The sequence below is a fragment of the Camelus ferus genome, chromosome 19 (assembly GCF_009834535.1).
Source record: "Camelus ferus isolate YT-003-E chromosome 19, BCGSAC_Cfer_1.0, whole genome shotgun sequence".
NCBI lineage: Eukaryota > Metazoa > Chordata > Mammalia > Artiodactyla > Camelidae > Camelus > Camelus ferus.
The window spans coordinates 31,591,495-31,599,651 of NC_045714.1; positions in this window are offsets into that span (position 1 = coordinate 31,591,495).

Consider the following 8,157-nt stretch of genomic DNA (forward strand, 5'->3'; position numbering starts at 1 on the left):
TAAACTTTTAATTATTTTGCCATTGACATTTACCATGTACCAGAAGGGGAAAAAGCCTTTGGGAGGAGGATTTCTCTGGAATTCTCTCAAAGCAGGATAATGGAGGAAACATAATATTTTCCTTAGGAATCAAGGCTTTACAATAGACATGGTATGAAGTAGGGGTTCAGTCACCTTTTTTTAAATTGAAGTATAGTCAGTTTACAATGTTGTGTCAATTTCTGGTGTATAGCTTAATAGTTCAGACATACATATACATACATATATTCATTTGCATATCCTTTTTCATTATAGGTGCCTTTTAAAAAAAACCATATCATCATCTAATTGTTCTGGGAAATTTTTTATTGAAGTGATCATATATCTCACCTGTTCCGTGGTTTAACTTTGGGAAAAAACCTGGAGTTCTTATGTGCATGAGTATGTTTCTGGATTCTTCCAGAATATCATCCCATTCCATTTCATTTCTTCATCCTTGGAGCTGCCCCACACTTCTTCTATCATCAAAGCTTTTTTTTTATTTTTTTGTTTGTTTTGTTTTGTATTTTTAAATAAAGTTTGTAATCCAATGGACACACACAAAACAAAATTGTGCTGAGTGAAGCTTTTTAATAAGTCTTGACATCTAGTGGAAATGGTCTTCCCACTTTGTTTTCCTTTAGGAGGGTATTGGTTCTTCTTGGTCCTTTACATTCTCATATAAATTTTTGAATTAGTTTTCAATTTTTATGAAAAACAATCTGCTAGGATTTTGATAGGAATTGCATCAAATCTATAGATCAGCTTGGTAACAGCTGGTAACAACTGACATCTTTAATCTGTAGATCAATCTGAGAACAGATGACATCTTTACAATACTGGACAGACAGCTTTATGATTGCTGATATTGTTCTGGATATACTTTTAGCTCAAGTGGTACAAAACACTATTACCACAGGGAGAAAGAAGAGAGTCCGAAGAAAGTTTGTCAGAGACCTTTAAAGTTTCATGATGCTTCTTCGATCTCTGGCAAGTTAGGGGCTCCAAGAAAACAGCTCATATAAAGTGAGTTTGTCTGCAGAAAAGGAGAGTGACATCTCATTTCCTTGCTAGATGCTTCCTGAGCTGCAGAAACCCATAGACTCCCTCTAATGCCACTAGAGAAGAGTGAGAAAGAGATCGTAGGGCAATTTAATTTGTGTCCCCAGGAGACTGAGAGTTAAGGGAACAAGGTGGAGACAGACAGGAGAGCAGCTGGAGCCGCTGCCATAACAAGTTGGAGAGTGGGGACAGTGGTTGGAGCAAGTGAATGCCCAGAGTTCTTCCCTAGACCAAGTGGACTCTATGGAATGGTACTGGTCTCAAGTCATCCCCAAAAGTCCCCGCTTGAAGGAGCAAGGGGATCCCCAGTATGTACTAATGATAGTAGCTGAGAGGCATTGTGAGGGGTCAAGAGCATCACCCCTGGAGGGACTGCGGGAGTGGGTAGGTTGCCATGGAGAATTGACAAAGTTACCTTGTGAAAGGGGCAGCGAGCGTCTGGAGGTGTGCCATGACAGAGGGCATTGAAAACCAAGGGATGACTACAGGCAACACTGGCCATTTCTGACCCCTCTTCCATTTTCTGTCATCCTCCACCCTGTCCCAAACCAGTAGGAGCTGAGGGTAGGAAAGAAAGAAACAGGGAAACAAAAGGATAGGCCAACCCTTCCTTCTTCCCTGTGACTGATTCCAGGTCAGGAAGCAGCTGGGAGCTACAGGAGCTTTGAATTGGGTGAAAAATAGAAGTTTCAACTGTTGTAATGGCCCAGAGTTCATGAAAAGCTGTTGTTCCCACCTGAGAGATTTTGTTCAAGTATCAGGAAGGGAGATTTGAGAGAAATGCTTGAAGGCAGCTGTGAGAAAAGATTGAAGCTGTTTCCTGATTGTTCCTTTCAAGTTCAGCATGTTCAAATGGTTTACATGTAGCACAGGACAGAAAAATCCTTGCACATGATTTGCACATATGACTACTGCAGTATAAGGGGGAATGCTCTGATTGGACAAGGAATCGTGAAGAATCCTCAAAAGATAAAAGCAGATGGGTACAGAGTGGAGGAAAAGAGTCACAGCTCCTGAGATAGGACTAATGCAAAAGATTGCAGAGGGTTTGGAGTTCTGCCAAGCCCAGAAGCAGGAGGGAACCCGGGCCGGGGGTAACTACTATGGTGTTTGATTTGGGTACCTGGTAGAAGCACTTGAACCAAGCAGTGAGTAGCAGAGATGTCCGGGCTGCATTCTTGCCAACTGTTAGGGGAAACTTGTTTTCATCTCTGATACCTTAATGTCCTGGAGCCTCTTCCTCCTCTTCTGAAAAAGCCTCCTGTCTATGACATCCCTCATAGGGATTTTTTGAACTTTGATTTCATTCCAAAATATGTATTTCTATTTGTGGAATTTCCAGCACCAAGTCAAAAATAGTGGTCATGACCTTGAAATCATGGTACCTTCTTGCCAAGACATCTGATATTGGAAACCAGGAGTCCTGTGCTGGTTGTTTTGAGATCTCCCTCTCATACTCTGCTGAATTCCCCAGCCCTCCTTCCTGTGCTCCTCCTCAGGAGCCATGAAATATAAGTTGGTTCAGCCTTGTGATTCTGAGAAATCTGCTGGACTTAATAAGCCCTCTTAGCCCTGAAAGGAGGCATTCTTCTGCTGATGCTGAATTTTTAATTATTTATGGCAAACATTAGAGCATACCAGCTCCCAGGCAGGCTGCTCCTCTACAAAAATGTACCCTGTAGATGTAAACTCCAGAAAAAATCATGTAGGCTAATTTCAATTTTATACCTATGAATATTTTATTCCCCAATAATTCATAACAGTCCACAAGGAATGATTACTGTTAAGTAAGTATGCATAATCAGAAACATCCCAAGATTTAATTGCCCATATTTTTGTTCTGAGTAATATATGTATATATATATATATATATCACCTCTTATCAGTTCTAGTAAACGATTGTTCTCCATCTCCTCCTCCCTTTCCTCTAGCTGTCTTTCCTTTCTTTTACATTCATTCATGAAGCAGAGAAAAGAGCACCAAATAATAGTACACTGCCATGTAAACACGGTATGGCCTGAAACTGTAAATTACCAATGGATGGACCAGTCTCAACTCAATCTTTTTGTCTTTTAGAAGGCATATTATCCTATCAGGTATGAAAATAAATATTGGAAGACTTACTGGATTTGGTCCTTTGCTCCTAGAAGTACAGACTTTATAGCTAATTTAGAAAAGGAGAAAGAAATTTTACAGGCATATGACCTAAGGGGCAAAGTGGTACCCTACGTCCTGCAAACTAAACCAAAAGTCTCAGAGTTCATCAGACCTGAGTCCTGGGCCAGTTTCAAGTGTAGAGGCAGAAGAGGAAAAGACCAAAAGACCCCACTGCACCTACAGCCCAAGGAGAGATGGAAGGAAGGTCAGAGCAGCACAAGGGAGTTGCCTCAAAGGAAACTGCTGAGTCACTGAAAAGTGAACCTGAACTCTGCCCACTCATGAATTCACCCAAAACTCCATGAAATGGACAGACACAGTTTCTTCAAAAGCTAGAGCAGTGGTTTGTTTGCATAATAAGTCAGTGTTTTGTTGTGATATCTGGACACTGTTTTGATGGTGGGAGTGTAGAAGAAGAAGGAAAACAAGAAGAGAATATAAGGGAAAGGTTGTCATACACGAAATTCCCACCCTCTGCTCTAGGTCAACCCACACACAGATATTCTGGGATTCTGCTGCTTCTGGATTTGAGGGAAAAGGGCAGAAAGAGGTAACGCAAGTCTTAGAGCAGGCATTGAGCTGTCACGTCAGTCAATGGCCCCCACGCCTCTCACTTCCATACCCTCTTTTCCATTTCTCCTCGTCCTTCTAGACAAAAGAGAGATACCTAGAGAACTTTGGGAGGCTAGGAGGATGTCACTTGGGGACCAGGCTCTGGCTCCTTGTCATTCTGCCCTAGAGTAGGCATCCAAATGACCCAGCTTCCATCATCTTTCGGTCCTTCCAGGACCTGATAACATTCCACCATAACAGTTCTAAAAGGGAAGTGGTAATTTGCACAAAATACACTATTACAAAGCGCTAAGGGATACTGGGAGGCCCCAAACCAATATTCCCCCCAGAGTCATTTCAGAACAACTTGTCCTTAAAGACATCCAGGAGGAGAGAATCCACGAGCAGAATGTCAGACTCAGTGAGAGGTTCTCCAGAGACTTCAATGAAGAACATGCTCAGGATCCCTCAGCTCAGAACCTGTGGGTTGTGGCCCACTCAGTGCATCGACTTGGCTCTTGTTCCCCGTGGAATCAGTGACTCCCATAATTACCTTCTTGGGGTGGGGGTGGGGCTGCTGAAGTGGCTGTTTCTGTGAACACTGCACAGTGAGTGGCAGGAAGGCCTTCCAGCTCCTGGGAGGAGGATGCAGGTCTTCTTATTATTTTTTTTAAATCTCTGTGCCCTGACAGCTTTTGATCCAGCCTCAGTGGGTTAAGGAGGTGCTTATCTCGACATGTCACTTGGCTGCCTCTGTTCTTCTCAACTGTTCACAACGAATACACTTCACCTTGGGCCTGTGGGCTCAATCTTGCCTGAATCAGAGGACCTCCCTTAGCCTCTGTTTTGAGAGATTCACAGAGTTCAGCATTGGGCCACATTTCTGTCTGGTTTGGCCCAATCTAGAATCTGACTTTTTATAACTAATCTTACTTCTGATTCATCTCTAACCTGCCCTCAACCACTTCTGCTGTAGTTCAGAATCATGTAATGTGTGAATAGGAGTTGGAGATCTTTAATATAAAGTTGCATGGGAAGCCTCAGATGGTCTTTTAACTCATTCAGTAAACCTTGGTAGGGTGTTCATACACCAGACAACAACTAAGTAAATGTTTTTGCCTTCATCACGGTCCCAGCCTTTCTTCCCAGACATTTCCACGTTGCCAACTCACAGCTGGCCGACCCACAGTTTGGCTGATGCTCTCCGTGGTCCTGAAAGAATCTGACCTTTTCCCTTGGAGATGAGAAATACTATATTCCCTCAAGATCACAAGTCTCTACATACCCCAAACTCATCATGTTAACAAATTGTAAAACTCTCCGAAACATTGAAGCTGACAAAGACCTGCATTGGCCGTGAACGGTGGCGTTTCCAAATATCTAGGACGTTTGCTGAATGGATGAAAGCGGGAGTCAGTTAGTGAGAGTGACTCAGTTATTCCAGGGCTGTGGTCAGAGTTTGAGCTGTTAACCTGTTACCAGGCAGGGCTGAAAGAGGACTAAACTACACAGGGGCCCTGTAACATGAGTCGAGAGCTACTGAACAAATAAATAGTGAAATAAGAAATGTGAACCAATTAGAAATTCGTTTTGGGGGTGGCAGAGGATGTGCACCTCCTGGTTGACTCTGGGAAGATTTACTCTGCATTTTAAATGGATGGGGGAAGAGAAAGTTTGTCCACAAGTCTGGAGGATGAGAGAACACGGTGACACAGATGCTGTGGGACCCTGCATGTATCACCTTGGGCCTTGACATTTCGTGCACACTAGCCTGATTTCCAACTGCCAGCATCTGCCTCTTTAGCGGAGGACTTTGTCTGGCGGCTTGAGTCTGCTCTGCCCACACACACAGCAGGTCCAAATTGCTGGAGAACTGGTGTCCTCTCAGCTGCAGCCTTCGACGAGAGACTGGATATTGGCTCTTTTATATCCCAGCTCCCTGAGTCCTTGTACAGGATAACTGAGGCTTACATTACAGCCTCCAAAGTTCCCCAACAGGGCTGAGTTCTAACTGTCCACAATGGCGGCTTCCTTAAGATTGCACCTCCCATTGGCTTCCTTCCCTCCCCTGTCTCAGTTGCCCACTCCCCTATTCAAATAGACTACTTGCACTTGAATTTGTGCCTTAGAGTCTGCTTCTGAGGGAACCTAAGCCAAGACACACAGGCAGTGGACTAATGCTCTGAATGTCCCTTGGGCTCAATATTTTCTATCTCATAATCCGTTAAGGCAATCAGAAAGCAGAGAAGACAGAGACTGTCAAACACTCTTACCTTAGCCTAGAAAAGTCAAGGACATCTTTTCGTGGTAACAAAAAAATTCTGTGCCTTTGGAAACAGCTGTCACAGTGTCAACTCTGGTTTCATATTACTTAACTGCACAATACCACCTCCCATTACAGAATTTGAGAGCCATCCGAAATACACTGAGAACAGCAGAAGAACCCTAGCTGTTGCCTCAACAAATCTCCTACATACCAGCTCATCTCTGTCCCAATCTGACACATAGCAACATGAAATACTTTCAAGAGCAAGTCCAATCACTAATGGAATCCTCGTAGAAGTTTTAATGCCCTTGGAAGCCACAGTGTTCACGCTGAGCATCTGAGTGAAAGTCAGGTAGGCAGATTGATCTTTGGTTTTCCCCCAGAAATTAGGCGAGGAGACAGTCAGTAAACCACTAGGACACAAAAGAAACTGCTCCCCTTGAATGACATTAAAGCCTTTGCAAAATCAGCACTCAGAATAGTGCTGTTTGTCTGGGGATTTAATCCATTTTTGGAGGTGGTAGGAAATATCACCATATTTTGTAGAAATAAAGGAACAGTTATTGTCTATGTCTATATAGTAACAGAAAGACAACTGGGGAGACAGAGTGGCTATTTGCCATCATGGGGGGATAACTAGCATTCCAAGGCCCTTTCCTCTGTGATGTGGGTCATGGTGGGGTGCAGGGTTCATGTCCTACTATAGAAGGGAGCCAAGCCAGATGGCTCTTCCCTGACCGCTGGCTGCCAGAGGATCATCATATGATCCAGCCTCAGCATGTCAGGCATTCCCATCCAGGACTTTTAATTTAGAATTAGAAACAGTTTAGAATTCCATAGTGGCAGAGGCACCTGGGCTCCTGGCCTCAGCTGTGGTGGCATCCATTAGCCGGAGTGGCAGCAGGACAAGCGTTAGGGACATTCAAATTGGATTGTACCTGCAACATGACCTCAGCTGGTTCCTGCTGCCCAGCACCTTGTTAACCAGTCTTCTGGTCAATTGTGTTAGCTACCCAGTATCCTTTCACTAAAGTCAGCCAGAGTCCACTTCTGTCATGTGCAATCCAGAACCCTGACAGGCACAGAAAGCGGTATCTCCTTGTGTACAGAGTCTCCCCTGTAGGTCAGAGACCTGGCTCTTGTCCATGGGCATCTAGGTATTTAGTCAAAGGGACTTTTATCTCCTTACCTGCCAAGGGCTTGACTGCATAATTGTTAAGTTTCCTTTCTTGTTCTAAAAGTCCATGAATCTGCGTGAACTACTTGAGCTTCTGCACCCTTAGTGGTAAAGAGGGGGTTTCTGGAAAAAGAGGCCACTGTGTGGGACCCACAGATAGATCTGGTCCAAATCAAATAATCAAAGAGTATCTCAAGTCTATGTGTGTTCATATGCCCCCAAAGAGGTGATTGTATCTGGTAAACATTGTTTGGGGAATGCCTAAGCCAAGGAAATTTGTGGTCCATTTAACAACGTTCACAGGTGTCTGCGATATGAATGGTCCCATGGGAGACAAAGAATCAGAGCGAAGACAGAGTGGCTGGCACTTTTACATACTCAGTAACCTGAATAATTGTGCAGCCATGAAACCAGTCTGGGGAGTGAGAAATATGGTCATAACATGCATAGATTATGGAGAGGGACAGTGGAAGTCATTTATTTTTAAGCCCTCCCCATGGTCATACTACAATGAACGCAAGGAAAACCCACTTGAAACATTATGAGTCGAGGAAACTTTTATAGTTAATAGTAAACCAATCGATTTGGAGAGTGGTTCAAAATAGTTTTTAAAGGAGAGAGAGATACTATTATAGTTTGAAGTGGCCTAAGAGATACGTCAACTAAAACAATAGTAGTTCCTTGTTTAAATCCTGATTCAAACAAAACTAAGAACTGGGGCTAAGTATTGGACAACATTAAGAAGTTATAATCTTAGGGATATTCGATATAATTAGGGATATAATCTTAGGGATATTGTGGTGTGTTTTTTCCCCCAAGTCCTTATGCATTACAGATATATGCTGAATTTATGGGTGAAATAAAAGAACGCCTCAGATTTGCTCAAAAATAGTCTAGCACAGTACTACACACAGTGCGGTCTATT